This window comes from Microtus pennsylvanicus, chromosome X, assembly GCF_037038515.1.
Source record: "Microtus pennsylvanicus isolate mMicPen1 chromosome X, mMicPen1.hap1, whole genome shotgun sequence".
Taxonomy (NCBI): domain Eukaryota; kingdom Metazoa; phylum Chordata; class Mammalia; order Rodentia; family Cricetidae; genus Microtus; species Microtus pennsylvanicus.
In genome coordinates, this window is record NC_134601.1 from 2,393,110 (window position 1) to 2,405,316 (window position 12,207).

General features: G+C 44.0%; 1 pseudogene; it reads right to left on the reverse strand.

Moving 5' to 3' along the window:
- Positions 1-9,881: 9,881 nt before the first annotated feature.
- LOC142841653 (WAS/WASL-interacting protein family member 2 pseudogene) lies at positions 9,882-11,329 on the reverse strand (annotated as a pseudogene).
- Between the last annotated feature and the right edge of the window lie 878 nt (positions 11,330-12,207).

The following is a 12,207-nucleotide window of genomic DNA, read 5'->3' on the forward strand; positions in this document are numbered from 1 at the left end:
GGAACCCCAAAGGATGGTCTCACCTTTAGGCGAGTTCATCAGTAATTTCTCTGTGGGTCCTGCATGTCCAGTTCATACAGCAACAGCATAACATCAAGCAGTCTAGGCAAAAGCAGTTTCTTGCCCAAATGGCTAGCAAACTCCATAAGGAGCCTCTTCAATGCCCATCTTCCTCTTGAAGTAATTGGTGCTGCCAGGATCAGACATGTCTCATTGTCATGAAAAGTCTTAAGTTAATAATTTAAACATTTTAAATGCCATATTCTGAAGGTCTCTGAAAAATTTGAAGAATACCTATCTAACTGAAATATATCTATATCTATCTATCTATATCTATATATATCTAGAAAACCTAGCTAACATGACTACAAGCAAAAAATCCTTAGACCCAAATTCTGAAGTCAAGATAACTTTAAAACATATATGCCGGATTAGCTTAGCAGCCTATACAATGAAATGTCTCTTTGTACTTTGCTCCTTTACAGTCAAAATATTCAAAGAAAACACAATAATATACATAACCCAGGCTCTCTGTGTTTATTCCATCTTTACGTGGCTTATTTTTCTTTACTCCTTTTATTTATGGCTGTCTGTCTCTTTAAAGACTTTACCTTTTTAAAAACCACTTACTTCCTTTTATAACTGTCTATATTTTTCTTTTCTTTCCCAAGCCTATGTACATTTATCCAACACTGACCCATTTAGAGGTGTTTTTTTCTTTTTTCTTTTTTTTAAATTAATTTATTTATTAAAGATTTCTGCCTCCTCCCCGCCACCTCCTCCCATTTCCCTCCCCCTCCCCTGATCAAGTCCCCCTCCCTCGTCAGCCCATAGAGCTATCAGGGTTCCCTGCCCTGTGGGAAGTCCAAGGACCACCCACCTCCATCCAGGTTTAGTAAGGTGAGCATCCAAACTGCCTAGGCTCCCCCAAAGCCAGTACATGCAGTAGGATCAAAAACCCATTGCCATTGTTCTTGAGTTCTCAGTAGTCCTCATTGTCAACTATGTTCAGCTAGTCTGGATTTATCCCATGCTTTTTCAGACCCAGGCCAGCTGGCCTTGGTGAGTTCCCGATAGAACATCCCCATTGTCTCAGTGTGTGGGTGCACCCCTCGCGGTCCTGAGTTCCTTGCTCGTGCTCTCTCTCCTTCTGCTCCTGATTTGGACCTTGAGACTTCAGTCCGGTGCTCCAATGTGGGTCTCTGTTAGAGGTGTTTTTTATCTGAATCTATTTTACTATGTATCTGAAATCCTTTTCTGTCCAGGAGCACTTCTTAAAATGCTAAGTGGCCTCGCTACCACTGATGCTGCTTTGCCTTTTGGCTCCACCCAATCTAACATGGCAGAGGTTTGTTCGGCGTGCGCCATGTTCATAGTCCGGTTTTCAGGCACACAGCAGGCCTATGTTGCCATTAAGCAAGTTTGTAGCAGTCTTTTCACAAACTCCATTTAAATGTTTGGTCTTCTGAAAAAGTCAGAGTTCATGCTGGCAGCATGGACCAGGAAACCGCCATTTAGAAACCACACTTTTTTTTGTTTGTTTTGCTTTTGCTACTGCTGAATCAGAAAGACTTTTCTTAAAGGAGCTGCAGCATGCTGCCAGAAAGCAAGGTCTATCCAAACAAAACAAAACAAAACATGCAGCTGAGCTTTGTTTTTAATGTCTAGAATTCCTTTCCAAGCCCTCTCAGGTTTTATGTGGATTTAGCTAGCACAGGTTGGAGTGCCAATTTATTGTAGGAGCCTGCTTGTTTGTTTCTAGCTGCTCAGCCCCAAAATAACCACATCAAAGAACATCTTGCAGGAGTCACTTCTGTTCTTCTTCAAACACAGGGTCCTGGGAATAGAATTCAGTTCATCAGTTTGGTGGCAAACACCTTGACTGACTGGGTCATGTCACTGGCAGTATCTTCTCTGTTCTTCCTGCTTACACCTCCTGTCAATCCCACTTTTATTTTTTTAACCATTTTCAGAATTTCCTCCCTTCTACTCTGTCCATGTTCATTAGATGTTAGTCTTTTTTTGGAAGAAGTTCTTGGCCTTTCTCTGTCAACTTGATGTGAAGGTGATTGCTTTGTGATGGTGCCAGGCTCACTTCCACTCTCCCCCCCATTTTTCTTTGTTCTGTAGTCATGTAAGAGAATATCCTTGGTCTGGGGATGTAGCTCAGTAGTAGAACTCTTGCCTAGCATGCATGGAAAGTCCCTGGGTTCCATCTCTAGCACTGTAAAAATTAAAAATACTGGGGCTGGCAGATTGACCGGAAGGTAAAGGGGCTTGCTGCCAAGGCTGTCTACCTGAGTTTGATTCTTAAAACCCACACGCTCCCACATGCTGGAAGGAGAAAGCTGACTCCAAGTAGCTGTCCTCTGACTTCATACATTGTGACCTCATAAATGTATTGTGTTTCTTTCTCTCTCTCTCTCTCTTTCCCTCCCTCCCTTCTGTCCTCCTCCCTACCTCTTCCTCTTTCTCTCTCCTTTCTCATGAGCTCTCACGCTCCCTTGTGTTCTGGCTCTCTCTGTCTCACTCATTCTTTTTGTTGTTTGTAACATGAGGGCCTGTTTGTTGGGGTTTCTGTCCTGCCCAGTTCCTATAATCAAGTTCCAAAGAAAATCACACAAAGGTCTACATAAGTTATAAACTGATTGGCCCATTAGCTCAGGCTTCTTATTAACTCTTGTAACTTATATAGCCCATTATTCTTATCTACGTTAGCCACATGGCTTGGAACCTTTTTCAGCGGGGCAGGTCACATCCTGCTTCTTCAGTGGTCTGGGCAGGATTGGGGAAAGAACTTCCTTCTTCCCAGAATACTCCTGTTCTCATTGCCCCACCTCTACTTCCTGTCTTGTTTTCCTGCCTATACTTCCTGCCTGGCTACTGGCCAATCAGTGTTTATTTAAAGCATAATTGACAGAATTGCCCTGTACCAGCTGTTGTTTTTGAGACAGGGTTTCTCTGTGTAACAGTCACAGCTGTCCTGGAACTCATTCTGCAGACCAGGCTGACCTCAAACTCACAGAGATCTGCCTGCCTCTGTCTCCCGAGTGCTGAGATTAAAGCTGTGTGCTCTCTTACACACACAACGTCACACATGGGGCAGGGAATAAAAAATATTTGAAAGAGAATATTGTCCTTAGAAAGCACATATTCAGTGTTTAGGAACAACTTTTACAATTTTTTGTCCTTTTTAAATTGTTCAAAAACTTGAGCATAGCAGCCAAAACTGCAACTCTCCTTCAGGGAGTCCAAAGAGGATGAAACCTCAGGACAGCAAATTCCAGAAACAGGAGGAATCCTGAGATGGCCATCAGAATATTTAACTGAGAAACCACATCTGAGTTGGACTTGGTGGCTCACACCCTGGTTCCTGCTTCACAGTAGTGGCTAATGCTGTTTTCCCCTCCTGTGACTCGGGACAAGGCTAAAGTTTGTTAATAGAACTCTGTCGGGATTCTGTTCTGCTTTCTCTCCCAGATGTTCTCTTTAAACTGCCAGTGGTTGCTGGGACTATAGCTCAGTGGCATTTCCCGGGCCGTAGATTCCATCCCAGATATCTAGCCAGATGTTTCATGAGTTTTGCCAGGAAAAGTGGTTCATGCCTATGACCCCAGTATTTGGGAGGTGGAGGCAGCAAGATTGCTATGACTGCTAGATAGGCTTGGGCTTCATTTTGAGTTACAGACCAGCTTGGGCTACAGTGCCAGTCCTTGTTTCAAAACACAACTTAAATTGGGCAGTGGTGGCGCACGCCTTTAATCCCAGCACTCAAGGCAGAGGCAGGTGGATCTCTGTGAGTTCAAAGCCAGCCTGGTTTACAGAGCAAATTTCAGGACAGTCAGGGCTACTCAGAGAAGCCCTGTCTTAGAAAATAAAAACAAAAACATCAAACAAACAAACCACACACACATAATTTAGGCGGGCATGTTGGATATCCTGTTTCATTTTTAATGACAACTTGACACCACCTAGGGTCACTTGAGAGCAGGGAACCTGTGACTGAAGAATCGCCCCAGTTTGTTTGGTCTGTGGCCATGTCTATGCTTGTCGTGTGGGAGAGACCAGCCTACAGTGAGCAGCCCCATCCCTGGGCAGGCGGGCCTGGGCTATATAAGAAAGCTAGCCTTGGCTGGACATGACGGCACATGCCTTTAAATCCAGCATTCAAAGGGAGGGGCAGACAGATCTCTGAGTTTGAAGCCAGCCTGGTCTACATAGTGAGTTCCAGGATATCCAGAGCTACATAGTTAAAACCTGTCTCAAAAACCAAACATCAAAGAAAGCTAGCATTAGGGACGGAGAAATGGCTCAGTAGTCAAGAGTATGGGCTGTATTTCTAGAGGACCTGGGTTCTAATCCCAGCACATGGCAGCTCGCAACCATCTGTATCTCCAGTTACCCTCTTCTGACATCCTTGGTCGTGTGGTATACAGACATACATGCAGGCAAAACACTCCTGCACATTTAAAAAGTAAAAAACAAAGTTTCAAAAAAGACGGTTAGTTGTAGCGCTCTAAAAACAAAACAAAACAAACAAAAAACGAAAAGCGAGCAAGCCAGTGAGCAGGTCCCTGCCTTGAGTTCCTGCTCTGACTTCCCTTCATGATCAGTTGTGGCCTGCGAGTGAAAGCCGAAGAAACCCTTCCTCCAGGTGTTGTGTTGCGTTTGGTCAGAGTATTTTAGCAAAGCAACAGAAAGCAAGTTACAGCAGTGGGTCGCACTTGTAATGCCAGCACTTGAGAAGCCTAAGGCAGAAGTGTCCCCACAAGGTCGAGGCCAGCCTTAGCGAGCTGCTCAGTTCCAAAGCAGCCTGGACTGCACTGAGGCCATTTTCCAAAAAGTTACATTTGGGGCCAGCAACACAGCTCAAGAGAGGAAAGCTGCCTGCTGCCAAGCCTGACAACTTGAGCTCCGGGACCCACGTGGAAGGAAAGAATCAATTTCTGCAAATTGTCCTCTGCCTTTCATAGGCAAGTCATGGGACACACGTACCGCACACATGTGTACACATATACACACAGACACACAATAGGTGTCTGTTAAAAATTCCTTTTTACAAGTGAAAAGCAAACAGAAAATGATGTTTCAAATGTGCATGGGTGTAATGTTGACGATAATCCTGGCATTGAGGAAGCAAAGATAAAAGGATTTTGAGTTTTAAGCTATCCTGAGATGCATGACAAGATCCTGACACAAAAATGAAATGAAGCAAGGAAATGCTTTCTTTAAGAACATCCCACCCACAAATCAGATAGCTGGAATAACTCACCAACCAGGGAAGAAGTAATGCTTTGCTTTTGAGATTTCAGTTTAGATGAGTTGCCCATTGGTAATGAATTTTTGAGAGAATGTGGTCATCACAATGGTATTGAGAGGCTGTGGGTGTAGCTCATGGGTAGAAGGCTTTCATGGCACATACAAGATTCAGGACTTACTCCCCAACAGCATGAAAACAAAATATGATCAATAGTAACCTTGATAGATAGTGTTGAACTGAGCGTTGGAGACAAAACAGCTTGTCTATCCCTACTGGAAAAACAAAACAAACAGACAAACAAACATACAAATGGGCTGGAAAGATGGCTCAGAGGTTAAGAACACTAGCTGATCTTCCAGAGGTCCTGAGTTCAATTCCCAGCAACCACACGGTGTCTCACAACCATCTATAAAGAGATCTGGTGCTCTCTTCTGGTGTGTAGGTATGCAGGCAGAATGCTGTATACATAATATTAAATAAATCTTTAAAAAACAGTTTCCATTACGATTCTTAAGAAACTCTACACTAGATTCCTCTAGTCCATGTTACTTGTTCATATTTTGTTTTTATATTTATTTATTATGTATACACTATTCTGTCTGCATGTATGTCTGCAGGCCAGAAGAGGTTACATCATTACAGGTGGTTGTGAGCCATCATGTGGTTGCTGGGAATTGAACTCAGGACCTTTGGAAGGGCAGGCAATGCTCTTAACTGCTGAGCCATCTCTCCAGCCCCTCATATTTTGTTTTTTAGCTACATGGCAGTCTGTCTTCACAAAGCCTCTGAGCTAAAATAGTCTTGGAAATTCCTAGTCCTGAGGCCCTGAAATCCTCTTCTACGCCAGCTTACCCTGAGAAGGTCTTTCTACGACAGTCTTCTGGCGAGTCTGAGACCGTTCTGTCATTCCTTCTCGAAGACCTACTTTCTAGCCCAGGGAGGTGTGGTGGAACATACCTGTAATCCCAGGCGGCCAGGATACTTTTTGATAGTCACCCTATAAACCATTTACATGTGAATTTGAATTTGGCACTGCTTGGCAGGAAAAGAAAAGTTTATTACAAAAACACCACCTATATAAAAGTAACCTAAGAGCTGGGTGGTGGTGGCACATGCCTTTAATCCCAGCACTCAGGAGGCAGAGGCAGGCGGATCTCTGTTGAGTTTGAGGCCAGCCTGGTCTACAAGAGCTAGTTCCAGGAAAGGCTCCAAAGCTACAGAGAAACTCTATCTCGAAAACAAACAAACAAACAAACAAATTAATAACTTAATGTAAGCCACGCTTATTTCTCATTTTAATAAATTTGGCGGGGAGCTGGAGGGATAGCTCAGCAATTAAAAGCACAGTCTGCTCTTCCAGAGGACCTGGGCTCAATTTCCAGTGCCCACATGGTAGCACACAATTGTCTATGACTCCAGTTCAGGGAATCTGATGCCTTCTTCTGGCCTCTGTGTGCATCCACATGATACACAGATATACATGTCAGCAAAACACACATGCACATAAAATAATAATAAAATAAACTTTGTTAGATTTAGTGTGTTTGGCGTGGGTGTGCATGTGCCACCATACATGAGTTGAGATCAGAAAATAATTTATGGGCTGGGTGGTGGTAGTGCTCACCTTTAATTGCAGCACTAAGAAGGCAGAGACAGGTAGATCTCTGTGAGTTTGAGGCTAGCCTGGTCTACAAAATAAAGTCCCAGGACAGCCAGAGCTACACAGAGAAACCCTGTCTCAAAAAGAAATGAAGGAAGGAAGGAAGGAAGGAAGGAATGAAGGAAGGAAGGAAGGAAGGAAGGAAGGAAGGAAGGGAAAGGAAAGAAGACACACACACACACACACAGAGAGAGAGAGAGAGAGAGAGAGAGAGAGAGAGAGAGAGAGAGAGAAAGAGAGAGAGAGAGAGAGAGAACAATTTGTGGGGGTTGGTTCTCTCCGTCACTGCATGGATCCTGAGGATCAAACTCAGATTACCAGGCTTTGTAGCACATTCACTTACCAGATGAGTGATGACTCATGTTAGCCCTTCTTTCACTTTTATTTAAACTTTTATTCATTTTTCTTTATGTTAGTATCTCTCACCTGTAGACAGAAGTTTCTGTCCCACCCAGTCCCAGCCATTCAGTCCCAAAGAAACACACAGAGACTTATATTAATTTTAAACTCTTTGGCCTATTAGCTCAGGCTTATTATTAACTAGCTCTTACAACTTAAATTAACACATAATTCTTGTCTATGTCTAGCCACGTGTATTGATACCTTTTCTATTGTATACAAATTTTGTATATTGATACAAATTTGAGATTTTTTTAAAACAGACTGTACATATGTTTCTAATCTTGTTCAAGGTATTGTACATATATAGCTCATTTAACAATGTAATGCAAATTTCTAATCCTTGAAAGTTATTATTATCAACTGTTTAGGATAATAAGGAAATGCAAGTTAGTAATTAATCACCTATTATAATCAAACTTGTAGTCACATTAGGTATGTTTTCAAGGTCAATCAGAGATATATTTTAAATAGACAGGTCATCTTCAAATACTTCAGAGATCTATAGAATATGGCATTTAAGATGTTTTAATAATACCAGTTCTTTATTCTTTTTTTTTAATGACAATGAGTCATGTCTGTTCCTGGCAGCACCAATCTGTTTCAAAGATGATGGGCATTGAAGAAACTCCACATAAAGTTTTCTTTCTTTGTGGCAAAAGTAAAGCACTAGGCAAGAAAATACCTTTGCCTCAACTGACAGTATGCTGTCCTAATGGGATAAGCAAAACACAAAAGAAAGTGACTGCCAACCCTTGCCCAGACAAGACAAAAACCCTGCTTCAGAGAAAAGTCTGTCAGATATTCTTGGCCTACAGGCCAAAGACGGATGCGCCAATGTTGCAGAGGAACTTTGGGTGACTTTCCAGGCAGTCAGCTGTTTCTGTCATTACTCACATTTTTTTTTGGAAGTCACTTGCTTGTACTTATTGCTTATTCAGTTAATATTATTTCCTTCTTGGGTCTTAGGGAATTGAAGACTAGATAGTTATAATTATACTTTCCTTGTTTACCACATGTAGAATATAAGTTATGACAGAAAGTAAAATAGGTACAAGACTTTGGTCTCACAAGATAGGATAGATATAGAGTATTTTCTCTGAATTTGTCAAATGCAAATGGACTAGACATTATTGATATATTTATTGCCTGTATATATTGTATATAGTTTTTATTTTATTAGTTATAGCCTTCTTTTTTATTTTAGGCAAAAAGGGGAAATATAGTGATATTTTATTTATGTTTTAATAAATAAAGCTGTGTGAAGGTCAGAAGGTAAAACTACTAGAGGTCAGGCAGTGGTGTCATAGACCTTTAATCCCAGAATTTGGGAGACAGAGACAGAGGCAGATGGATCTCTGTGAGTTCATGGCCACCCTGGCCTGGGCTATATAAGTTCAATTCAGAAACAGTCCAGGTGGTAGTGACTCATACCTTTAATTGCAGCACTAGGGAGTCATGCCTTTAATCCCAGCACTGAAGGGGAATATAAGACGGTAGGAGTTCAGGGCTCAGTCAGCAGTTAACCAGCCTTGGTAGAGGTAGGACTCTAGTGGCTTGGCTGTTTTGCTTTTCTGATCTTCAGCTTGAACCCCAATAAATGTCTCTGGGTTTTTATTGTTCATGCTACAATCACCCTGCACAAAAATCTATTCAAAATGGATAAAGGACCTTAATATAAAACCTAAATCACTGAAATTACTTGAGAAAAACATTAGGGAACACTTTAAGATATGGACATAGGAAAGAACTTTCTGGAAAGGATTCAATAGCATGTGATAAGTATTGCCCAGTAACTGATAAATAAGCTTCTATGAAATGTAAAATCCTCTGCATTGAATGGGAAACTACCAGCAGAGAAGAGACAGCCTATAGAATGGGTAGAAAGCTCTGTCAGCTACACCCCAGAGGGCTAATACTGAAAACACAAATAATGCTTCTTTCTTTGTATTCACAGATTTCTCTATACTGTGAGTTTAAAACCCAAAAGTCTGCTAGTACATACACTAAGAATATATGATATAGGGCTGGAGAGATAGCTCAGAGGTTAAGAGCACAACCTGTTCTTTTTTTTAAAACTTCATCCCCTTCTTTTATTGTCTAGTTCAACTGATAAGTATTTAGTGTATGTACAACTTGCCCCTTGGAATGGGGAGAAGAGGGATGAGAACAAAACCAAAACACTCTTAAAAAATGAATAAGATCCATTTCTTTGTCCTTTCTGTAACCTGACCTTTAAAGCAGGTCACTTCTGCAAACCCCCTGACTGCTTCACGAAAAGTACCTTTTCCTCAACAGTCCTGGCCACACCAACCTCCTCAACTATGGAATACAATGCACACAGCACACTTCCCCTTGGTGAATAACAGCAGACAGGGGTACCATTCTCTACCCTGCCCAGTGTGTGTCCATTCACCTAGAAAGGCACCTTTCCCTGGAAGAAAGCAGGAGAAAAGGAGGCTTTCTCTTCTTCTGGCTTAGCAGGGCTTGCTGGAAGAGGGCTGGATACAGGGCTTGAGAGCCTACTGCCAACAGAAAGAATCCAGTCACCAAGTCCAGAGATGAGATGCATAGATGGAACTGGGCCAGGAGGATGCTTAGGGTTGGTTGCACTGGACAAACATTGTGGGAGCTCTCATGCAGGTTTTAGGGGCTGAGGGACCATCTGAGAAGAGGAGGTCCATCCTTTTCCTGAGGAGCAGGACCAAGCCAGGCTTCACCTGAGAATGGGTGGCAGAGGTGGGGCTCCACAGGCAGCTCGGTTTGTTTTGCTGGGGTATACTCTTTGAAGATGCGTATATTCTCCTGGAGCAGGAAAGTCCCGAAGCAGTACTTGGACTCAAAAATCATCCAAGAAGGGACAGACAGTGGTGATGGAGTCTCTATGGCCATTCCTCAGGGGTGGTGGTGGATGAGAGGGTGGCCCAGCTGGCGTCCTTAAGGGTGGAGCTGGGGGCTTTCCTCTGCTCGGAGGTTCTGACTCATGCATTTGGTAAGGTGGGGGGGAGCATCCCTGGCACCATTTCGGACCATGGCTAGTGGAGGTGGAGGAGCTGCTCCCCTACTAGGAGGGTCTCAGGCTGGGGGAGGTGGCCTGTTACTCAACAAGAAGGGGGAGGCAGAGGTGAGTGGAGGAGGTGCAAGGCCTCTGACTGGCCTTGGTGTCTTCCTATGCAAAGAATTGTGTCTTTGTGGCAGCTCAGGGGCTGACTCAGTGGGGCTTGAGGGTCCATTGAGGACCCCAGGAGGCTGCCGGTAAGGCGGTGGGGGAGGGGCCGGAGACTGGCCGCTTGGTCCGGTTCTGATATTCACAGAGGAAGGAGGTGGTTTTACAGTGGGTGGAGCAGGATGTCCTTCTCGACTGGGTGCCGCCTTTGTCCAGGTGTTGGAGGCAAGGGTTTCTCCCTGTTGTAGGCCTGAGCTTTGCTATTGTGCACATGCAGAGGAGTAGGGGGCGCACTGGCACGGTGCCCTGGAGGTGGTGGGGGAGGAGCAGATGAGCTGTGTTTCACGTCTGTACCGCTAGTGGTAGTGGGACGATATGGGTCGGGTGAAGAGGGTCTCTGCATCCGGGAAGTTCTGGGAAAAAGGCTTGGCTGCTGTCGGTATCATCTTGAGGACGCCCACTGGCTGTAGACACTGGAGGCCTCGGAGCAGCAGCTCGAGAACTGGGGACTTGTAGGGCTGGCTTACCATCTCGAGTATCTGAAGCATCCTTGGCTTGCACAGGTCGCAGCTTGGGCACTCCTCCTTGAAAGAGACCTCCCTTGGGTGCAAAGCAGCAGCTCCGGGGCCATTGCCACCACCACCACTCCCTTTAGGCTTCTCCATGACAGGAGCACTCCGATCATTAATGTTGGTCAGCTTCTTCAGTTTGGTCCCTCTGCAAATGTCTTGTAAGTAGACTCCTCGATTCTGCTGCTCATGTCTACTGAGTTTGGGCTGCTCTGTGTTTGCTTGATTAAAAGTGGGAGGTGGAGGACCAGGTAGGGAGGAGGAGGAATTGACATCCTTGCCCTGCTCCCAGTTGGCACCGTTCTCTCTCAGTCTTTATTTGTAGCTTTAAGTCATTCATATACCTCACCCAACCCTTCAGGATCTCTAATTTCCTGTCTCTTCTGCCCGTTTGCCGGGTCCGCACTGGCCACTCACCACCGCCCACAAACTGCTCTTGAAGAAGCCCCAATTTTAGTTCTCAGGGCCCCATCCGGCAGCATAGCTGTCTGGAAGTCCATCCCCTGGGGATCTGGCACCTCTGCTTTCTTTACAGAAACATCATTAAAATTAAAAAAAATAAAGGAGAGAGGAAAAGAATATATAATAGGCCGGGGGTATAGCTCGGTGATGGAGTACTTACCTAGCATGCAAAAACACCACCACTAAAAATAAAAAGTTACTCCCGGCACACTCCTTTAATGACCTCGCTCAGGAGGCAAAGGCAGGTGAATCTCTGTGAGTCTGAGACCAGCCTGGTCTACAAAGAGAGTTTCAGGATAGACAGGGCTGTTCCACAGAGAAACCCTGTCTCAAAAAACCAGAAAAAAAAAGTTATATAAACTAGGTATGGCAGCTCATATCTATATCCCTAACATTCAGAAGACTGAGGCAGGAGGATCACTGCATGTCTGAGGCTAGCATAGCTTACACAATAAGTTCGGGGAGCTGGGCGATGGTGGCACACGCCTTTAATCCCAGCACTCGGGAGGCAGAGGCAGGCGGATCTCTGTGAGTTCGAGACCAGCCTGGTCTACAGAGCTAGTTCCAGGACAGGCTCCAAAGCCACAGAGAAACCCTGTCTCGAAAATAAACAAAAACAAAAACAAAAGAAAAAACACAATAAGTTCGGGGCTACATAGCAAGAGTTTGTCTCAAAAAGCATATATTGTAA